Below are 23652 nucleotides of genomic sequence, written 5' to 3'. Positions count from 1 at the left end.
TCTGCTTCAACACCACCAGTTAAAAAGAGCTCCTTTGATATCTAAAGTAACAGCAGGTCACCTTTTCATTTGCTGGACCACTCAACCAGGGGCAACCTCTCAAACTGCACAGGTATTCAGAAGAATAACACTAATAAGAAAATATTCACACCCGACAATTTTCAAAGACCTGTACCTAAGGTAAGAAGTAGCTATTGAACAGCTACTCCCTTTACGAAAAGGCATGGCAAAGCACCATCTTGCATATTTTGCTGAGTATATTGGGTTTGCTAAAACTACAGGCTTGTGTCCCAGCGAGTGGAAAGAAGAACACTCTGCAGAAATAAGACTGTGATATTGTGTTCATACAGTAATGAAACAAACTTCAGAACAATATTATTTTACCAAACAAGATTGATTAAATATTTAAACATTACCTTTTTAAATATGGACCTCTAAAGTTTAGATCTATGCTTCAGGAAGATTGGTATAATCTCTGAAACACCTACACAAGCACGCAGTGTTATCACTGGGAAAATACAAAAGTAGAGGACTTTCAGTAATTTACAGTTTCCCAAGGAAAGTAAATCCAAATCCTATAGCTGACTGGAAAGTATGAACTTATACGAATGGCTTAAAATACCTTCTCTTTTTAGTCCCTTGGAACTAGTGGCTCAGTAATGGGTAAACAGAAGCCGCATAATTTTTTTAAATCTGAAGTACAGTACACTTTAGACTGCAAGTAATCTTGCTATATTGTCACAGGAATAGTTCCACTGCTGCTTGAAAGCAAGACCAGCACTCATCATTCTTCCCGTAATTTCACTTATAGCTGCTCACTACCAGGCAAATCCATTGGGAGATGATTTCTTACATTGCTTACTGTCTGCCACAGCAAAACCTGACTCTCATATATTAGAAACATACGCAGAAAGCTTCTGTATGTGATCAATCCAGTTTTACACTTGGGATGGAGGCACAGGCGGAGGGAGGCAGAAGCAAGGGTAGCCAGCAGCAGTTGCACTGAGCAATCCCGTGAGCTCCAAGGCACACAGGCCAGCTCTCCAAGACCGTTAGCTCTTTTAACGTGAAGTGCTGCAATACAAATAATAATATCTTGCTTATACATTACTTAATATATTGTTTATCCTAAATATTGGGCAATACAAGGCAAAACTATATTTAAACAGCAGAACAGTGGGAAGTTTTACATCTAAAAATCCCAGAGCGATTAAAGACTTTATTAGACCTACCTCAAAATCTAAGATATTTCAGCTAACTAAGGGATGGTGATAGTGCTGTAGCTGCCTCTCCAGACATCACATAGCTTAGAAATTACTCTTACTCTACCCACAGTTATTAGAATAGGTATTAAAACAATAGCTGTTGATTTCAGAATTGTTTCTCAGGGTCAGTTTTCAGTAATATCTTGACAGAAGGCTATGAAAATATTGATAGATGTTAAAACTGACAACAGAGTAAATTTCACTGCATCAGTTAAACTTAGCTGAGCACTACGAATAGAAATCATTCGAGAGAATCTTGCAGGTGCATGTATGACAACAGGCTAACCAGACACAACTGTTCACAGACCAGTCTCTTCTCTTTCTACTTTTTCTTCTCCAAAGCAAAATTCTTTCTTGTGCAGCAAACCTATCCAGATCTACGCACTGCTTAAAAGCATGGAAGATGTGTTCCAGAAATACATACCACAATTCTTCTGCTCTTCAGGAATTAGCATTCAAATTCAGGCACAATGCTTCAAGCTGGAGATAAATTTATGTGACTAAGGCTAAAACTCAGCTGCAGAGATGGCTCCAAGCCTGCGTATCACTTACATCCCAAAATAGACTTACAAGTGAGTAGTAGTGAGGTTTTAAGTGGTTCTTATATTTGCTACACAAAGAATTTCACACTAGAGGAATGCAAAAGGGGTTTAGGAAATCCCTAGTTTTCACATTCAGCCGTAGCATGAGGAAGTTGCATTTACTCATACTGAGAAAGTGCCCACATAAATGAATAGGCAATACGTATCACAGACATTGGAATAATTACCAAAATATGGGAGGTGCTTCGTAGTGCCTAGAAATACATTACATAATGTTTAAGGATCAATAGCACCCATCTGAACTTGCAAGAGGAGTTCAGTGTGTGAACTGCCACATTTCATACTTTATCATGAAATAATTTGTGAGTCACTTTGGATGATTTTTCTCTCTCTGGAATCTGAATCAGGAACAAAGCTGCCCAATGTCTAAAAGTTCCCAGTCTGAAAGGAAAATTCCTAAGTCCTAAAGTAATAGTTTATTATTCATTTTATGTATGAACCACTGAAACTTAACATCTTCATGTTCAGCATGTGTGTTCATGAATTCATTAGGTCCTAGAGTGCAATTCTTTTTGCCTAACTTAAGATATTTACATAAAATTTGAATTCATCATCTAATTAAAGTGTCTCTCCAGGATGAAGTGAGTAATTTTCTAGACTTCATTGGCTGCACTGTAGACTTGCAGTGACTGCAACAGAGGTACATCATTTACAAGCAGACGTCTCAAGCTATGCCAGACGGATGCTCTTCTAAACCACTAGCAAGCTACATGCAAGACCTCAGAAACACATAACAAGAGATCACTTAGCTATTTTAAATACCAAGGGGAAAAAAAAACACCTGTAAATGCTGGATTTAAAAACAAGACCCTACTCACTTAATTCTTGCAATTCACACACCATGACGGGTAGTACATTTTGGCATGTGTTTCTTCTATGCATGTCACTAACTTCAGAGGCAAAGGGGCCTTTGACATTGCTCCAGTCAACAAGCTATATTACATACTAATTTTCTGCACTGTGATACAGCACAGTATAAAATGAGTACCTAGCAGTACCAAGCAAATACCAAGATCTGGCAACAGTAGTGTGAATGTACACTAAAATATCCTGTGAGAAAATGTAACCAGGCACATACAAGCTTTCAGAATACCAAGTGCAGGAGCTGCTAATACAACAAACTAAGTGAAAATACATGTCTGATTCCTTAAAAAAAATACATTAAAAAAAAAAAAAAAAATCAACATGCAGGGAACAGAGCAGGAGGAAAAGTGAGGGGAGGAGGAACAGGGGAAATGTAGCAGATTTAAATTTTATTTGGTTTGAGATCAAGATACAAATGTACTTGGTTAGGAAAACGTACATCCACAGAGACTACTATAAAGCAAACAAGTTTAAGAGAAAATGGTCTATAACAAGCTCCATGAAAGATTTTTAAAGCAATGATAATGCTTTCTGTTCCCCTCCCAGTAAACCCTTGAAGCCAACATACAGCTCAAAGACTGCCCTTTGTATTTTCTTATTGCTGTCAAGCAGGAAAAATGAGCGAAAAGTTGGCAAATGCATTACACAATTCACACTTCTGGACACCAATGTGGTACTAAAGTCTTTACATTTCAATGTTAGCATGACATGTAAATAAGCAAAGTACTTTATACTGGAAATCCTTTAACAGTCCATGTTGAAAGTTGAGTTAAAGTAACAAACCCCTCGCATCCATCAGCCTGCTACAAGCACCTTGCTATACTCACTGCAATACGAGTTTATTGCAGTGAAATGTGTTGAAAGTATTGCACTGAAATGTATGCGGTAAAAGCCAATTTAAACTCATCTCCTTATACGACAGCTAGATAATCTGGGGTTGAATTGGCAGGATTCATGGCAAACATGCAACACTAAGTCACGGTGAAGATCAAAAGATTTTTGAATATTTTTCTAAACCATGCAAACTTATCCGTACCCACCTACAAACATATGTTTTCTTCCATATGACACAATGTGTGCAAAATAACAACAGTGCAAACTTGGTGTTTTATGCTTTAAAGAGAATAGCATAAATTTATCTATAGTGTATCTCCTCAAAGCCTGAAGGATAGACTTGGTCAAAGAAAATGTTTCCATGGAAGTAATCTGACCTCTTTGGCAAACTTTCCTCATTTTTTGGTTCTTTGTTACAAATTGGTATATAGCTGACAGATGCAGGAGCAGACCTTTCAGCTGGTCTAGTAAATCTCTCTCACTTTAAAGCTATTTCACCACCATTATGGTATTAAAACTTTTACACAAATCAGTATGTTGGGGTTTTTTTCCCCTCGCAGTTACTTATCTTTTCAAATATTCACAGGTCATCAGCAACTTTATACACATATGGTCAAATGCAAGTTCTTCCTGCTTAGGATGAGAAGTAGCTGAAAAAACTCCTTACAGCACACAGCCTTATTGCTTTGTGCAAGCATTTACTCCTTCAGGGGAGATGTCATCAAAACAAGTGTATCAAACAGCTCACTCTCTTAATCAGGTATTTCTCTCTTGAAGAAAAAGTGAAGTTTGTAAAATGCCTATTTTGTCTTTCAGTTCATGAATTCATATGCTTAGGATGAACTAGTAGGAAAAAAATGATGTGTAAATTCAATGCAAACTTTGTACACAGAAGAAACGTAAAACATATTTGGTCTACATGAAGAATTAGACAACTTAAAGAGGCTGTACCCATGGAATAACTTGCATGAAGCCACTGTTAGTCCAAAGAATCTTTTTTCCTGAACCTTTGTATCTAATGCCAGGATGACACTACACCTTCTGCATTTTGTATCCTCTGACAAAGAACCATGTGTTATCAGCAATGTAAAAAAAGTCACGTGCATCCAGTCTGATGCGTGCCAATCACGTACGAAGACAAGGGAAAACTCAGACTTGGCAGATTTCACAGGACTCTTACTGACCACGCTACATTCACCACAAACTAAGCTTCACCTACATCTTGTGCTTCGAATTTGACCAAAACTCAAACATTCACATCTAAATTAATGTACATCGGCAGTCACAGATTTTGACTAGATACAGGTCACATAAGTGAGCTTGACACAATACAGTTAATTTCAGTCCACTATTTCTTATGATCCAATTATTTATTGACACGCATCTAATTTAACAAAAAGTTACATTGTGGTATAGTATACTGTTTCTGGTTATTAATTAAGTATATTTTTCACAGTTATATGATTATAGAACAAGTGGTTGTTTTTTTTGCATTTGACACCACTGGCAGTTTTAATTCTGGAAGCTGAAGGAGAGGAAAAAGACGAGACCCAATTAACAGCACGTCCCACCATAAGGCTTACAGCCAACTATTTGAAATGTACACGTGCAGTTTTCTCAAATCATGAGATAAACGATGTATGCCCACATTGACCAATTCCGTGGTCTTTGTTCCTAATGAAACATATCAACTTGCCTGTACAGACCTGCTAGTCTGTGGTACCCCGACTATTTCTGGAATGCTTTTAATATGTTGAAATTGCATTTGCCTGTTTTCCTGCCTCTGATCCTGTGGCAGTTTTAAGTAACAGATCACAGCTGCCAGATCAGCATTGTCACATGCAGTTACGTTAAGATCGCTTGGGCAAATGTTGTCTACTCCTGGCAATTTGCTACCTTTTTATTTTTTAGTTTATTCTTATTGAGTTTCTAAAAATCTTTCCTACCAACATTTCAATTTGAGACCAATTCTCAAAATATCACCTACTAAGCAAAGTTCCTGCATTAAAATATCTCGGGAAAGTCCACTTGGATACCAATGATTTAGCTTTCATTCTGTGCCTTATCTTCTCTGAGCACTTCTTTTACACTTCAGTCATCTATCAGCTTTCCAGTCTGTCTGGCAGGATGTTCATTTCTGATGTACTTGAAATGATTCAATTTAAATTATTTGCTGTAGACTTTCATATCTTTAGCAAATTGTTTCTCAGAATATCTTTTGGCCAGACTTATTATACTTTAAAATTTAATTTGCAAGAATGTGGTTTTTTCCCCTTTATATTTTCTTTGGAGAAAGCTTCAACTTTTGAAAGATGTCTCCTTATTTCTAAAAGATTGCTTAACTGTGCTATAAAACCCTCCTTACCTCTTAAAAATAAAAAGTAGCAACAAAAAAAAAGTTGTCCGTCTTTGATGGAGGGTATATATTTTATCCAGCTTCTAACTGACAGTCTTACAGTGCTGCTTTATCACCTGCAAGCTTCAACTTCCTTCTAACAAGCACTTTTATGACTAGCAAAGGCAGAAGCTGGCATGGGAACTATAGATATTACCAGCGAACTTTCAGTTCAGCCATACAAACATACTGGGAGCCAGGTAAGAACCAGCTCTGCTATCCCAGACCCCACACGCCAACGTACTGAAAGAGACACTGATGCTCTCTGAAGTCATGGCCTTCTGGAAGCTCGAGAGTGATATCCAGAGGCTTCCTCCTTTGAAAATGCTCATGAAATTACCTTTTCCGTACCTTCAAAGGTAGCAGGTTACTGCTCCAGACATCAAGGTGATCTGCTCAATGTATGATAACCAGGATTGGAACTCTCGTGAATTAGTGTTTCACAACACCATGTTGTCTTGGTTTCGGCTGCCGCCGGCAACAAAAGCGCCACGCGGCCGCCCCTCCCCCCGCCGGCGTGCGGAGGAGAATGGAAAGAAAGAGGCAGAAACTGGTGGGTCGGGATAAGGGCAGTTTAACAGAACAGCAAACAGAGGGAAACAGGAACAACAACGATACAAATAAGGAGAAAACACAACAACGAACCGTACAACCCAGACGGCCGCTCTCCCGAACAGCACTGGCGCCGCGTCCCCCCAGGCCGCGAGTGCCTTCCTGCTGCGCCCCCCCCCCCCCCCCCCACGAACCCAGCGTGACGTCACATGGTATGGAACACCGGGCTCTGTTTGGGCAGGTGGGGTCAGCCCCCACCCCCCGGCTGTGCCCCTTCCTGGAGTCCGGTGAAAATTAACCCTGTCCTGGCCAAACCCAGGACACATGTGTTTCATAATTATTTATTTTTTCTTAAGGAACTCATATTCAAAGACTGCAAACAGAACGCAAACAAAAGGTTTTGTTTTGTAGTTGTTAAATTGTAATATTTGGGGGCTTGACTGCTTTGGCTTATTAGAAGAATTAACTCGATCTTAAGTTACCGCTTACGTCAAATATAAATGGTCTACTGCCATCCTTACAATTAAAGGTGGCTAGCTGAGAATAAATACATTTGATTTAGTGATTACCATTCACTGATTTGTGTAGCTGCATGACTCAATGCAGAAATATGGATAAACTGACTTAAAATTAAGATGACTAATTATAGGTTACTCCAATTACTTGTACAGACAAACTTCAAACTGAACTGACGTGAAACCCTAGATATCTCTCTCTACGTTGAGGTGTAGACACTGGGCAATAGCAGAAACTGTTCACCGCTGAAAACAGTCCCTGAATGCAGACAGAGAGTAAAGAAATCAGACTCGCACTTGCACTACGTTAGCAATCCCCTCCTTCACCAGGGCTCTTCTCAGCCTAAAGCTGACACAACACAAACCACGTTTCCAGCACTCCACGCTGATAACCAGAGGGGACTGCAGTGTTGGAAAGTTTCAGCTAAGGGCATAAGCCCTTTAGTGGGAATAGAATTAGGAGAGTGTCAGCTGCAAATTACTCCACCGACATTGTTTTAACCTGACATGCCAAGGTACACAACTAAGCCAAATTTTAAAACTAGTTTCACATTTAATAGATTCATTTCTATGACAAGTCACTGGTTATTAGCAGGCAGAGAAAACTCTCATGTTATTACAACTGAACTGTGAAGAAGAGAATCCAGCTTCAGCAGAGGGGCAACAAAAAGCTGCATGTTTATTAAACTGACTTTCTAAATACCAACATTTGCTAAGGAGGTCATCATTCCTGAATACAGTTCAATAAGTGAAGGGGAATAAAAATCCTAAAAACACAGCCTGTTGTTTAAATTATTCAATCAGTATTGAGTGGAAGAGAGTTTTAAGGCTTATAACTACTTCGGAAAAAGTTCAATTTTTAAACACTTCTTCATTCACTTTTGCATTTGGAAACAATATTTGATTTTAAGCTAGATATGTTCTCTTGTAATAAGCTCATTGATCTAAAATACGCCAGTCTGCAATCTGAATCATCATTTTCACCTTGAATCCAGCATCACATAGAAAGATCTGAAAATCTGATTACCATGTCACAAGCTACTGAACAATTATATCAACTCTTTTTTTTCATCTGTTCTTCATTAATTCATAATTAACAGGATTTGATAACACAATCTGTACTACTAACTTGTAACAGCCTACTTGTGTCAACTGGAAAAGGACAAGTTTTTTTTTAGTGAACTTCAGACCTCCAGTGCTTCTCTTCCACACTTAGCAGCACCCATCCCCTACAACTCCCTTTGGAGATGCCTGCCAAGCTCCTCCAACCCCTGCTTCAACCGGAGACTTCACACAAATGTTGTCCTCTTCCTCCTGCCTCACATGAAACTGCTTTATCACACAGACCTTGGGATTTGACAGGGAATGAGATATAGAAACTTATCTGCTGCCAGCAAACTGCTTCCACCATAGGGGCATCAGAAAGGGAAAACAGCAAAGAGCAATCCCACACTCTTCAACATGTTCCAGGCACGCGGGGTGGGGTGGAAGGGAAGGCAGCACCAACAGCTCAGGATTTTAACATAAGGAAAATAATGCCTTCAAAAGATACGCTGTCTGGGGAAGCCTGAATGTGTTTTTCCTAAATCCATAACAGAAGTAACATCCACAGAAATTCTGCACAAACCCAAGGATCAGCAGCATGCCTCAGGAAGAAGGATCTTTGTGTCAAGCACCCTACTCATTTCAAACTGGATAAGCCTTCCTTACTACTACGGATCACAGAAGTAGTACCAATTCTGAAAGTATCCTGGAGTGATGTTTTCCTGTTTTACTTAAAAAGCTTCCTCATCCTCTACTACTAAGCTCTCCTTCTACAGCTTTCCATCACAGTGAGACAAGCAGTGCAAGGGCTCAAGCTAAGTTTTATCACACCAGAGAAAATTCAGTTTTGGTTCTTTTGGGACAAGACAATCATCATACTGGTGCTGAGGATACAGAGAACGAGATTCTATTTTGTAATGGCAATCTACACTGAAAATTATGGAGTTTTTAAAATAATAATTAAAACCTAAACACAACCAACAACAACACAACCCTTTCACACGTATAATAAAGCAACATGAGCTTCACATGAAGCAAGAGCTTTTCCAGGAGAAAGGCAACAACTGTAGAAACGTTGAACAGGATCTCCTTTTGTCTTTTTTTATATTCTTTTTGATTACTTTAGCTTGTACAATATATATCCCGCATTGTATTTCATTTGTTTATGAGTATCTGGGCAGAGCTCCAGTGCTTTGATGCAGCTGGTCGCAGTGAACTGCTCAGTGCAGCCTGAGCACTATTGCCAGCAGGGAAAGCTGGAAAGGGGGGGGAGATAGAGCACCATTGTCACCTCCTGTACAGGACAGGGTTGAGCAAACAGGAACCGAGTTCCAGAAAGTTTCTTCACCTCAACATGAAAGAAAAAGTCCAACAAATGAAGGACTCCAGAAAAATACAATCATCTTCACTGTGAATGTAGTTATCTTTTTCCAGTCTGAACGGGAAAAATGCAGAGTGCAGATACAGTATGAGCAAATAATACCACCTGCAACTACAAATATTTAGTGAGAAGATTAAGTCAAAGACTCAGACTTATCTACACTGAAACTTCTCATGCTAGGAAGGAAAAACAGCTTCAAATTGATTCACTGTAGAGAACAAGGTATCAGATTACATTATTTTATGAAATGTACATGAGCTCAACTGTGTTTAATTTTGTTTTTGTTATCAGACTGCAAGACCAACCTCTTTTTATGAATATTTACTGGAAAGAGGTATTTAAGGCAGAAATACACTTGTATCACATATTCTGCTTCATCATTTGTGCAGACAGGATTATCTAGAGTCACTGACATTTGAAGAGCCCAATCTGGGCAACTTAAAACAGTCCCAGTTAAAAAACTGACCAAAATAAGAAAGTTCACCTTGACCATAGGGCTCAGAGGGGACAAATAAGTCACACTTAACAGGAGAATCTCAGGTCTCTAGGATGCTAAAGTATGGTTCCATCAGGGCTGGTAACTGATAGAAGACAGAGAACATAATCTCTCTATGTTTGCATGAAATGCCTTATGTCCAAGAGCAAACACTTATTACACAGTTTCCCTGGCTCAAGCCTAGGAAGGTGCGTGCCTAAGTGCATTTCGAGCCAATGTTCATCCCAATTTCTCCTTGCTGGACGGGAAGGGTGAAGGCTGGTAGGAAAATGGAGACAGACATGTTGAAAGATGCATGGGGTGGGGGGAAAGCACTCGAGCATGCTTAAAATAGTCCCACAAACAACATCTAGCTTCTCTCCAGGCTTAGAAAGCCCAGGGGCTCAGCAGCACCAAAACTACAGCAGCCTGGCTAGAAACATATCCTTGATTAGTACTGCTACAGTCACCCTGGAAAACAGGGGTGAAAAAAAAAACCAACAAAAAACAGTACTCCTGTACTGTGTGTGGTTGTGCACATGGTGGGGAATAGGACACTAAGCACTGACACCAAGTAGGGTAGAGATAAAAATTCTGGTCAACTCTACATTGGTAATATGTAAAAATACTTCGGTAACTGTCCTACGATGTCCTATCTTGACCTATTCCTCAGTGCTATGTTTAAGAGGATTTTAAAGGTCTAATTTCCAGCAAAATGAATAATGCTAACTGGAGTGTAGAAGTGTGCTTCACAGAGAAAAGCATTAAAAAAGCATTAAGAAAAAGTCAACTTTACAAACTTGCTGAATCTTTAAGTAGAGTTTTGTGAGATGGTTTCAGAAAACGGCCCCAACAGGTCCCTTGAATGTTTTATCAGTTTAAGCTCTGAGCCCAACTCACACGAATCACATGGAACAGAAGCTGAAGGGAACACAGTTTACCCAACAGCTAAGGGCCAACACTGAATTTTATTTAACCAGGTTAAATGGTTGGGGGTAAGGCTGCCAGCTTCTCTCTATTTCAGGCAGAACTTTGGGGTTTTATTATTATTTTTTAAGAAAAATCAATTCAGGTGATAAATCTGAACACAGATTTAGATTAATCTTCCATATTACTGTACTTTTGTACCATTTGGTTTTAGACTGCTCCTTAGACAGAGCAGGAAATAGAGAGGCAGTTGTTTTACTGTGTTCTTCCATCATTATAATGCGATGCACCAGATTGGAGTTATTGAATAAACTCATAAACCCCCAGGTTACGTTCTTCTTCATCTGCAGCTTTGCCTTTCAAGTGAGCTCTACTCTTATTAAAAGGATCAGAAACTGCCCTCGGGCATACCCTGTCTTTGAAGATGAAGCCCCAGCTACATTTTATGGAAAAGACCTCTCCGTTCGTACCTTCGCCAAACTGTGTAGCAGGTTTAAACAATTACACAAGACAGAGGATTTCAATTCCAGGCTCCTCTTACTCCGTCTCAAGTTTTAGAAATAATATCTTTCTTCCTGTTAGGGCACTCCTGAAATAAACATTCCAAACAGTGACGATCCAAAAGCATTAAAGAAAAAAGTTACAGCTTAAAACAGTGTCACACAGATTACAAATAAATAAACCCTCCCTACATGGAAAAGTTTTCAGAATTTGACATTTCTTTTCAATATGCGTTAATCAGAAAGACAGGAGTGAATTCTGATTGCTTCAGACAGAAGAGAATCAAAACTCTTGGGATATATTACACAAAAGAACAATTGTAAAGAATCCTATATTTTTTTAAATTTTAACGATTAACAGCATTTTCTCAAATGGCTGGGAAAGTGTGCAGTTTGGAGCCAGCCACATGTTACTTATCAATGCTTCAAATGCAGGGTGAGTAAGAGAGGCCATGTCTGGTTCCTTTTGCAATAGGGAAAAATCTCTTTTGAAGTCCTTCTGAGGGACTGACGGGGGAGAAAGTGTCAGGAAAAGGATCTGACAGTTTTCGCACAGTGAGGGGCAAAAAGATGTCTGGAGTAAAATCTCTTGTCTAAATTGGGCAGAGAGACAGAAAGCTCTCCTTCAGCACTGGAGACGCCAGATAAAAAGTCTGAGACTCCCTTGTATCTTTTTTCCAGTTACACATGAATTTCTTCTTATACTTTTTGCCAGCTTCTCATCTTACCAGAAGCCTGCAGGAGAGGCCAGTCCAGCACTGAAGGGGACACAGCCACCCTTGGGCTCCATGTACAGCAGACGGTCTCCCAAGTTTCCAGGAAGACAACATGCATTTTAAACACCCCAAGCATCACAGAGGACCTCACTTTACAGGTGGAAGTGATCACCTCAACAATCTTAAACTGAAGTCAAAAGACTACGAAATTACTACTTTCTTGAAAGGCATTATTGATGAATGTATCACTGCCAATATTGCTGTTTTACTCTGGGACACGATTTCTCTCCTGTATTTTCAATTCTGTGCAGATAATTAACCTGAGAAGTTTGGCATCGTCTGTAATGTAAGCGTAATTATCCACCAGTAGGTCAAGAACTAGAGACGTTTCATTTTTACCATCACTGCAAGTTGCTCTGCCCTTTCTTTTAAATTTCCACACTTTTGAAGAGAAAAACCAAAAAGAAAACATCCTTTTTTCCCCTCAGTCACAAAGATAAAGCAAATGCTTGACATAAACAGTCTCCAAAAGCTGTATTAATAGGAGAAATTTGAGACACTACTTCTATATAAATTGTATTCTTATCTATAGCAAACTGCTTTTGCATGTGTTGCGTGAACAACCTGCACAGCTAAAAATATGCAAACCTAGCATTAACTTCTCAAGGGTACAGAAAGCTCCGGAGTTCACTACATCATCACTCACAAGTAACAATTTCATGCGCTCTCAGTGGAAGAATGCAGCTCAGCACTGTTCAATTTGAAGTGTACAGAAGTATGCCCAATTTTTTATTAATAAAATCCATTGTCTCTACATTTTCATAAAGTTATATTGTTTTGACTCTTTCCTCACTTCTGCCTCCTAGCATTGCAAGGTACGTGTAGCATTTCACAGGTAATATTTCACAGCAAATAAAGGAGAAACCTTCTCCAACTCAAAAAATTCCCCAAAAAGAATCCTAGCCAGGTGTTAGCAACAGGATTATTTTTATATAGTCTTTTTAATTACAAAACAGGCATGCAAACATAAGGTGTAACACTCTTATTTTAATGAAAGACAATCCCTAAAAGATTGCACTGCAAGAATGTTTGCTGCCTGTTATTACAAAAATCAAGACCTCAACGCAATATATGCTAGCTATACCACAGTAACACTTGTGTAAAGTAACCGTCAGAAGTGTCTTAAAAAGGTATGAAGAAACCCAGTTTCTCACCTGTAAAATACAGGCTACTGCTCAGGTTTTGCTGTCTTCATACTCTGCTTTTTGCATCTTTCGGAACTGTACACATAATGGTTAAATAACCTGCTGAAGTCTGCTAATCGCCATGATGAATGTCAAAACTGCAAGCAACACATTCACACATCTTTGATGATACTCATCATCGGCTGGTCAGTTTACGCGGTCGTACAGATCAGTAACATCCACCCCGCTGTGGCTGGAACTTGCAGGACACTGATATCCTCACACATAAGGAGTTCCATTACGTACTTCTAGCAAATATTATGCAGTATTGTTCAGACTCTTGCACACACACCAAAGCTAAGGTACAAATTCATCCCACAAAAGTCTTTTGCGCAACATTAATCTCATTAAAGTTATTGTGGAGGTTTTTTAGTCTGTGCTTTTTAATAAAACCACTTTAATGTGGCATTTGCTGACGCAGTTCTCCCCCTCCCCCTTAAAATCGTTACACTAAATGACAAGCAAGAACACAGCCAAGAATTCGGACAGTAAAATGTTTTAGGTACCTTGATTTTATCCACAGCTCTCCCTGCTCTAGTAGTGTAGTTGACCTGTAAAACAGAAGAAAGTGATTACTGACTCCTCGTAGGCTTTTCAATATGACTGGAATATACTGTACACTTAAAACTTCAGAAAGCATTAACACAACAGTTAGCTTCTTGAACTCTTTTTCAGAGTATTTCATTGAATTACATTGTGCTTTGTTATCATAAAACGCATTTTTCACACAAAAAAATCTTAAAGGGAAGTCTCATTTAAGACCGTCTAGCTGGGAATCTCACCATTTTGCCTCACGCATACCAAGTTATAAAGCAGAAAGTAAAATCCAGCCTACCTGCTGCATTTTAAAAATAGAGTACAACAGCCACAACCCACAATTCCCCTTCCAACCCAGCAGCAGTTGAACTCTCGAGCAGCCGCTGTGCTGCTGAGCGGGCAGGCTCCAGCCGGGTGGGAGCCGGGCAGAGGAACACAGCACCGCTCTCTGAAGGCTGACAACTGCTGGTGTGCCAAGCGCGTAAGGAAACAACGGCCTTGCTCTGACCCTTCCCCACTGCTGAGCAGCTATGGGTTTTCTTCTTGCCTTTATCTTCTAACATGAAAGTAAAATGAGTAAATAAAACAGCAATTGTTTACTTCCACCACCTTTTGTCTTCTCAGCCTTTGAGCACAAGTTATCTTCATTCAAACCTGACAAATCTGTTTCTGTGATTTTCCCTTTTCCCTCAGCCACTCCTCCAAGCAAAAGCAGTTACTTCCTGGGGGACAGGGGCCAGACTCCTTGATTTCATGCACACATATAAAACATATGCTACATTTTCTTTTTTAAGACCTATACATTGCAAATTAGACATTTTATGCATCGTGAAAACACTGAGCTCAGCCTACCATCAGGCACAGGCAGTACTTCTCACCAACCTGTTAACCTGTTTTTATTCATCAGGTCGTAGCAGCCTCTTTCAACCATCACCAGCTTCTCCTTGTTACTCTCTCATGACTTCAGTACAGTACCCTAAAGCATCACTGTTTAGGTCTTCTCAGTATATTGTACTACAAATACTTCAACATGCTGGCTATCCCATTCCCCATCAGCATTAAAGGCTGGATTATTCAGTGTTTTCTATGAATCTCAGCTGTGAAGAACTGACTTCCAAAAAACCAAAGTGCACAAAAAAGAAGGCAAGTAGAATTATACAAAATTAATGTAAGACATTATTGTCACAAGATACTCTGAAGCAAAAACCAAAACTTCCAAGAGAATCACAGTTAAAATAAGAAGTTATTGCATGAGTACTCAAATTGTCTATTTTCTCTGAATTACTTTGTTACAGAAAGTCAGCTTCTTCCTCGCTTGAAAAATAAATGTTGCAATAAATATGGCATTATTTTCAGCAAGTTTGTATTTAGGAATCAACAATGTACTTATACTCTGTATTAATACAGGTAAACCGCCACAAAACTCTTTCATATACTTTTAGACCTGACAGCAATACAAATTTAGGGGACAGAATCAGCTTTAGCCAGGTGCTCTGCATGGGGCTTGGGCATATTTGCTTATTTCGCTGCCCTGCCCACTGCTCCCTGGCAGAGCACATGAAGCAATGGCAGTGACTGGGGAAGGAGGAGGAAGTGTATTGGCATCAAAATGTCGTGTTAGAGCAGGAGCCCTCCACAGCGTCAGGAATTTAAACACTTTAACATGACTATTCTTGGCATGAGTACAGTTTATTTTTCATCTACTTCACACTAGTAGAGATAAGGGAATGCTATTTCTATGCAAGTTCCTGATATGTTATTTTAAGTGTAGCCGTCACCCACAATAAGAGATCCCATCTTGCAGGCTAGCAGCTACTGTTTTTAGAGGGCATCAGCAGACAACTCTCAGATGTGAAAATTTAATATTCTCTCCAATTTTGTCAGCTCTGGGTCCAATAGCAGTGGTTGGCAGAACGTAGTGGTGCCCATTTACGACAGCGTCTAACACTGCTTTAGCCCGCCCCGGAGCAGCACAGCGCTGCTCGCTCCCACGGGTGCCAGGTAAGCAACAGCCAGCTTGCTGGGCTGTGTCCCCACCTCTGGGCACTGGAGAAGCTGGAGACCCTACAGCTCTCAGCAAAAGGAGGCAGTGGGGGGAACTGCTGAAGCCCGGAACTGTGACACTCCAAACATCATATGCTTTTGAGTAGATTTTCTTCTGCCCTTTGTCACGAGCTCTTTCCTACAATCCCTTTCTTCTTCACTTCCCTTCTCCCTAGTATCACACAATGCACTTTCACAGGCTTTTCCTTCCTCCCCAATTGAAAATTCTCATTATTAAAAACAAACAAACAAAGAAACTGAAAACCACACAACAAAAAACTCTTGACAATTGTGAAACTACTATGTCATTTGGTGCTATGACCTCATTCACTCTGCTTAATCCATCAAGGTCTTCTCATCCCACTCTACCCACCCCTCGAGTATGGGCATGAAACTCTTTGACGTAGGCACTACCCAGCAGTTGTCTTCAGGGTGCTTAGCATGGTTTAGGCTATATTCTCAGCTCTTATTCATTAATTAAATGCCTGTATGTCAAAAATAAAATATACATGCAGTAACAAATGATGCAGATGGTACTAAGAATGGGAAAAATAAAACCTGAAAAGGAGTAACAGTTACACAGTAAAGTACCAACTAAAAGCCAGCTCTCTGATCAGGGAAAACAATAACTGAAAAACATTCTTGGATGAATAAATTAGGAAGAGATGGATTTTAACTCAAGATATGACAGCAGTAAGACAAACATTGAACATGAGCAGCTTCCAAAAAATTGGAATACATCTGAATTAATGCCTATGTCAGAAATCTGACATATTACACAAATCCTAACAGGATATTGAAAATGCAAGTACAAATTAAATGTTGAATGAGGGCTTCAGCCTGTAGGACAAAAGGATTTGTGTGTTAGAGATGTTGTTTCTTTTCTTTAGAACTAAAGTGGCAAAGCCACTTTGTTATTTGAGAACTAGCTCTCCCCTGCTCAGAGAAGCAATGTTTTAAAGCTGCAACCAGAAACTACGAGTAATCACAACAGCGGATAGTCAAGGAACTGACCAAAGAAACACCTCCTGGAATGAAAATACAATCTTCGTCAACTACTCGTATTATAATGGCTGATCAGTGTGTATTAGGAAAATACACTTCTGGCTTGAATCCAATCCTTGAGTATAAAAAGCAAAGCCCTAGTAAATATTTAAGAGAATTTCGAGTACCAAACTGAAGAGCTGGCAACTAGTTTCTTTTTTTAACAAACAAAACCATCAAAAGATTGTGCAACTCTAAGAGCCCTTAAGGAAACAATTGGGAATTTTTCATAACATGGTATTTCCTTATAGCACTGACCACAGGAATGCAAACAGTTCCACCAAACAGATTTCTTCATTGGAAACAACTGACAATCTAACCATGTTTCCATCTTTTCCACTCTCAGCGCACAGCATACGAAAGAGATGCTATAATAGAATACAGAAGTGTCGTACCAGGGCCACAAGATATCTTTACTAAAACTCAGCACCTGAGAGGCTTTACAAGAATATATTTCCTAAGGGTTACAGGAAGAGAGAGAAAACTTAACATCTACTTATCAAGCGTCTTTGTCTAATTAAAGTCTATTTTTCCACCACAGTTTCTACTTATTTGTTGGATTTTCCCAAAATACTGTTAGTGTTCCTACCTACCACAAACAGACCCCTAGCCCCAACCATAACTCCATACATCAGCAACAAGTCTCTGTCCTGCAGCATTCCCTGACAGTAAGGCAGGTTATGCTAGCGAGGAGCACTGGTACGTAAATGTGAGTTGTTACTCAACTTGCCAAGCAACAGAAAAAGCAGTACTACTGGTACTTGTACCTTGTGCAATATCCCCCATGTTAGTCTAATGAATATATTTCCTCCCCAACTTCTCCGTTTGGGGTTATTCTTCAAGCAAGGCCAAGTGACACTATGAATCCCCCCAAAGGAAATGTTGGTGTATTGGTATGGGCAATGGCACTCTTAACACTCACAGTCTACAGCCTTCAGACCCTACATGAGGAGGCCAAGTATCAGAGATACCCCAAAGGAAAGGCAGGACAGGCCTGACAAAGAGACTTAATTTTCTTGACAGCTAATTAACTAGCCACTCTATCAGGGAGAAAGCAATTTACACCCTGTGCCGAGCTTCATGCTGCAAAGAGAGAAAAAGAGAAGCAAGGGACACAAGCAACAGTAAAACCAGAGAGTATTTTCGGAATTCAGGAAGGCACCAGGAATGCTGAAAGGTACTAATCATCGGCACCCTGACAAATATCTGTCATTGCAAATTTGCAACTCAATTAAGCCAAGATTTTAATCAGGGCTACAACTGTACTTAATTCTCTCCATTGCAGCTGAAGGAAAGCAAGGGGAATAAGTAATAAAAACAGAACAAAACTGAAATGTGCTAGAAAGAGGTGAAATTGTTTTCCGAAGGAAAAACCAAAACAAACAAAACCCATGAAAAACAAAGCTTTATGGAGTTAGCGTGCCAAACAAGTCAAGACTTTTGGACGGTAGAAAAGACAGATAAATGTCTTAACTTCAGATAGAGACATTAGAAGACTTCTCTTGTGCAGAAAAGTGTTTACAATCTACAGCAGAGGGATTATTACCCTGGTAGTCAAGGAAACCACTCTTACAATTACAAAATCTCAGATTTTGGAATTCCCCTTTTAGGAAGGAACATGGAAGAATCCTCCATGCTCTTCAAAAAGGAGAATGGGATATGGCTTTGGTGTGTCTCATGTGCAGACAAACCGGGCTACAAAGTTTTGACAACAACTTCGTCCCAATAGCACTGTGGAGGAAAAGGTCACCATCATAAATGAACTCCGTCTACACTGTACCTTAAGCTCCCGAGATGTTAAATGATAAAATAGCCACTGCAAGTCTCCCATAATATTTTCACACACAAAACCATTTACCAGGAGTTACTGAACAGGAAGCCAAAAATTACCATTTAGGCTTTATTTGAACTATTGCATCTCTTGATCTTTTCTTTCCAAGAGATACACACTGAAGTCTCACAGTGCTGACCTTTCATCACAGCATGTTCTTGGTCTTGGAGAATTCAACTTTTGTAAAGTTACAACCATATGAACCCTCCCCTCCTTTTTAGATGATGCTGAAGATCTGAACATAAATTATACAAAGAAGCAGCTTGGTTTAATTACAAATAGTACAGCAAAAAATATTTTTCCAGTTATCAGCTTAACTTGATAACTAAAAAACTACATGAGCTGATATTCCAAAGTCTATGCTGAGATTTAGAAGACTTCTCAGAAACTATTTTTTATTTTTATTACCATCCACATCCTAGAGAAAAACATGCACCAAAAACTTTTCCATTTAATCTTACTGCTGATGCTACAGAGAACTACCCAAACTTCGCAGACTGTAAGGCAAGGCAGTAGCTAGAGCACACCACATATTTCCACAATTAGAACATAGTAACATCAAGCTATGCAAAAAATTATTTGCTGGTTTTCATTAAAACACAGTTCATTTTTATATTTTTCCCCCCACAGTCACTGCACAAAGATGCATGTTCAGAATGGCAAGCAACCACTAGGCAGAGTCTATGCAACATTCATACTCCAGCTGAGTTGGCACTACAGTCAGTGGAAGCTTCGGTGTCAATAAGGAAGCAGAGACTGATTTTAGAAAAATGCTACAAATTAAAGCTACTGAAGAGTATCTGAAAAGCTTTAGTTATGACTTCTGGCTGAACTATATACACATGAAAATGAAGATGCTAATTCACACTTACCTTATGGTTTGTAGTTTACAGTAATACTTGTTATTCCATTTTACCTTCATCATCTGATGAATCCCACTACTAAAGGCTCAGGTCAACAATTCAGCGTTGTAAAGAATATAGCTGCTGTCTGGTATCTATTCTAATTACTGTTTCTCAGCAAGACTGTAAAAATAGTTTCACCTGGGGTATTTTAAGTATTGCATTATTACATTTTCACATAAATACACTCCAAGCCATGGGAAATGGCAGTTTCAGAAATCATCTGAACGACCTTATGTTTTGGTTTCGGCTGCCACCGGCAACAAAAGCGCCACGCGGCCGCCCCTCCCCCCGCCGGCGTGCGGAGGAGAATGGAAAGAAAGAGGCAGAAACTGGTGGGTCGGGATAAGGGCAGTTTAACAGAACAGCAAACAGAGGGAAACAGGAACAACAACGATACAGATAAGGAGAAAATACAACATCGAACCGTACGACCCAGACGGCCGCTCTCCCGAACAGCACTGGCGCCGCGTCCCCCCAGGCCGCGAGTGCCTTCCTGCCGCGCCGCCCCCCCCCCACCGGAACCCAGCGTGACGTCACATGGTATGGAATACCGGGCTCTGTTTGGCCAGGTGGGGTCAGCCCCCACCCCCCAGCTGTGCCCCTTCCTGGAGTCTGGTGAAAATTAACCCTGTCCTGGCCAAACCCAGGACATTATCCACCCCTTATTCCATACCATCTACGTCATGCCCAGGTCCCCCATTGTCCAGTTGATCACCACCACTTCTCCTGTCTCCAGATATCATTCCCTTAGTCTATGGATCATCACTCTAAAGTGTCCGTTGAGTTCATTTAATCCATGACTTCAGGCTCCATCTGTCGTAATGGTCTTCCGTGGCAGGGGAGGTGATGTGTGGTGATGGGCGGTCACTTGCTGCATCCGGAGCTCACGGCTGATGTATCTGGTGCGGCCCGTGCCCACAGTCTGCAGGAGATGTTGATCTTGATGAAGTTGCTGGGTGCCAGTTGTTGAAAACCAGGTCCAGTTCCATCATCGCTGTGCTCTGCTAGGTTTTCATCGAAAAAGTCCATCCTTCTTTAATCTGGATGATTCTTACTATGCTACTACTGGTACAAAATATAACAATTACAACAGTGATAACAGACAGTGACAGGGTTATTTAACAATTAACTTTATACAATTTATTTATGGACTATTCTCGCCCAAAATTAAATCCCCATGAGGTACACATCGGACTTCCCCATCCTTCCGCATTACCCACCAGGTACACCCAGGTCCTTGAGCAAAGGCAATCCCGCAGATGGGCTTGCCTTTGCCCGAGGCAGGACCAACCCAAACCGTCTTCCCTAACACGTTCCGCATGTGCACTACAGGGACTTTATCCCCTTCTACTGGGCGCTGAGGTTTTGACTGGGCAGGACCAGCCCGGTTGGTGGACCCTCTGGTGTTAACCAACCAGGTGGCCTTTGCTAAATGGGTATCCCAATTTTTGAAAGTCCCACCCCCCATTGCCCTCAAAGTGGTTTTTAGCAGCCCATTGTAACGTTCGATCTTTCCAGAAGCTGGTGCATGGTAGGGGATGTGATACACCCACTCAATACCGTGTTCTTTGGCCCAGGTGTCTATGAGGCTGTTGCGAAAGTGAGTCCCGTTGTCCGACTTGATTCTTTCGGGAGTGCCATGTCGCCACAGGACTTGTTTTTCCAGGCCCAGGATGGTATTCCGGGCGGTGGCATGGGGCACAGGGTAGGTTTCCAGCCATCCGGTGGTGGCCTCCACCATTGTGAGCACATAGCGCTTGCCTTGGCGGGTTTGTGGCAGTGTGATGTAGTCAATCTGCCAAGCCTCCCCATATTTATATTTTAGCCATCGTCCTCCATACCACTGAGGCTTTACCCGCTTGGCTTGCTTGATTGCAGCGCATGTCTCACATTCATGGATAACCTGTGCAATAGTGTCCATGGTCAAGTCCACCCCTCGGTCACGAGCCCATCGGTATGTCGCGTCTCTTCCTTGGTGGCCCGAGGTGTCATGGGCCCACCGAGCTATAAACAGTTCACCCTTATGTTGCCAGTCCAGATCCACCTGAGCCACTTCAATCTTAGCAGCCTGATCTACCTGGTGGTTGTTTTGATGTTCTTCAGTGGCCCGACTCTTAGGGACGTGGGTGTCCACGTGACGGACTCTTACAACCAACTGCTCCAGCCGGGCAGCAATATCTTGCCACAATGGGGCAGCCCAGATAGGTTTGCCTCTGCGCTGCCAGTTGTTCTTCTTCCATTGCTGCAGACACCCCCACAAGGCATTGGCCACCATCCAAGAGTCGGTGTAAAGATAGAGCACTGGCCACTTCTCTCGACTGTCAATGTCTAAAGCCAGCTGGATGGCTTTCACCTCTGCAAACTGGCTGGACTCACCTTCTCCCTCGGCTGTTTCCGCGACTTGTTGTGTAGGGCTCCATACAGCAGCCTTCCACCTCCGCTGCTTCCCCACAATGCGACAGGACCCATCCGTGAACAGGGCATACTGTTTCTTATCTTCTGGCAGCTGGTTATACAATGGGGCCTCTTCAACACGTGTCACCTCCTCCTCTGGCGATGCTCCAAAATCTTTGCCTTCTGGCCGGTCCATGATTACCTCCAGAATTCCTGGGCGACTGGGGTTTCCCATTCGGGCGCGCTGGGTGATCAGAGCGACCCACTTACTCCACGTAGCATCGGTGGCATGATGCGTAGAGGGGACCCTCTCTTTGAACATCCAGCCCAGAACCGGCAACCGTGGTGCTAGGAGGAGCTGTGCTTCAGTGCCGACCACTTCTGAAGCAGCTCGAACGCCTTCATATGCTGCCAGAATCTCTTTTTCAGTGGGAGTATAGCGGGCCTCGGATCCTTTGTATCCCCGGCTCCAGAACCCCAGGGGTCGACCTCGAGTCTCCCCTGGTGCTTTCTGCCAGAGACTCCAGGTTGGGCCATTCTCCCTGGCTGCGGTGTAGAGCACGTTTTTAACATCTTGCCCTGACCGGACTGGACCAAGGGCTACGGCATGAACTATCTCCCGTTTAATCTGTTCAAATGCCTGTCGTTGCTCAGGGCCCCATTCAAAATCATTCTTCTTCCGGGTCACGTGGTACAGAGGACTTACAATCTGGCTGTAATTTGGGATGTGCATACTCCAAAAACCCACAACACCCAGGAAGGCCTGTGCTTCCTTTTTGCTGGTTGGTGGAGACATAGCTGCTATTTTGTTGATGACATCCATTGGGATTTGATGGCGCCCATCCTGCCATTTTATTCCCAAAAACTGGATCTCTTGCGCAGGTCCCTTGACTTTACTTCGCTTAATGGCGAAACCAGCTTTCAGAAGGATCTGAACTATTTTCTCCCCTTTCTCAAAAACCTCCTCCGCTGTGTCGCCCCATATAATGATGTTGTCGATGTACTGCAGATGTTCTGGAGCTTCACCTTTTTCCAGTGCAGTCTAGATTAGTCCATGGCAAATGGTGGGACTGTGTTTCCACCCCTGGGGCAGTCGATTCCAGGTGTACTGGATGCCCCTCCAGGTGAAAGCAAACTGTGGCCTGCACTCTGCTGCCAAAGGGATGGAGAAGAATGCATTAGCAATGTCAGTTGTAGCGTACCACTTGGCTGCCTTTGACTCCAGCTGATATTGAAGTTCTAACATGTCTGGCACGGCAGCACTCAGCGGTGGTGTGACTTCATTCAGGCCACGGTAGTCTATTGTCAGTCTCCACTCTCCAGTAGATTTTCTCACTGGCCATATGGGACTATTAAAGGGTGAGCGAGTTTTCGTGATCACTCCTTGACTCTCCAGCTGGCGGATCAGCTGATGAATGGGGACAAGGGAGTCTCGGTTAGTACGATACTGTCGCCGGTGCACCGTTGTGGTCGCGATTGGCACCTGTTGTTCTTCAACCCTCAGCAACCCCACAACGGAAGGATCCTCCGAGAGACCAGGCAAAATGCACAGCTGTTTAATTTCTTCCGTCTCCACAGCAGCTA

At 41.5% G+C, this 23652-nt stretch overlaps 1 protein-coding gene across 8 annotated transcripts in view; it reads right to left on the bottom strand.

Moving 5' to 3' along the window:
- Positions 1–23652, bottom strand: part of ADD3 (adducin 3) — a 108654-nt gene that overhangs the window by 52207 nt on the left and 32795 nt on the right. For all 8 annotated transcript variants that reach the window (XM_075423709.1, XM_075423707.1, XM_075423705.1 and 5 more), the window contains one exon: positions 13821–13865. The gene's annotated coding sequence lies outside the window, so the exon portion shown is untranslated. The remainder of the gene's footprint in view (positions 1–13820; positions 13866–23652) is intronic.

Source organism: Opisthocomus hoazin, chromosome 6 (assembly GCF_030867145.1).
Source record: "Opisthocomus hoazin isolate bOpiHoa1 chromosome 6, bOpiHoa1.hap1, whole genome shotgun sequence".
In the NCBI taxonomy this organism is placed as follows: domain Eukaryota; kingdom Metazoa; phylum Chordata; class Aves; order Opisthocomiformes; family Opisthocomidae; genus Opisthocomus; species Opisthocomus hoazin.
The sequence above is the reverse complement of the archived record's forward strand: the minus strand, read 5'-3'. Positions and strand labels throughout refer to the sequence as shown.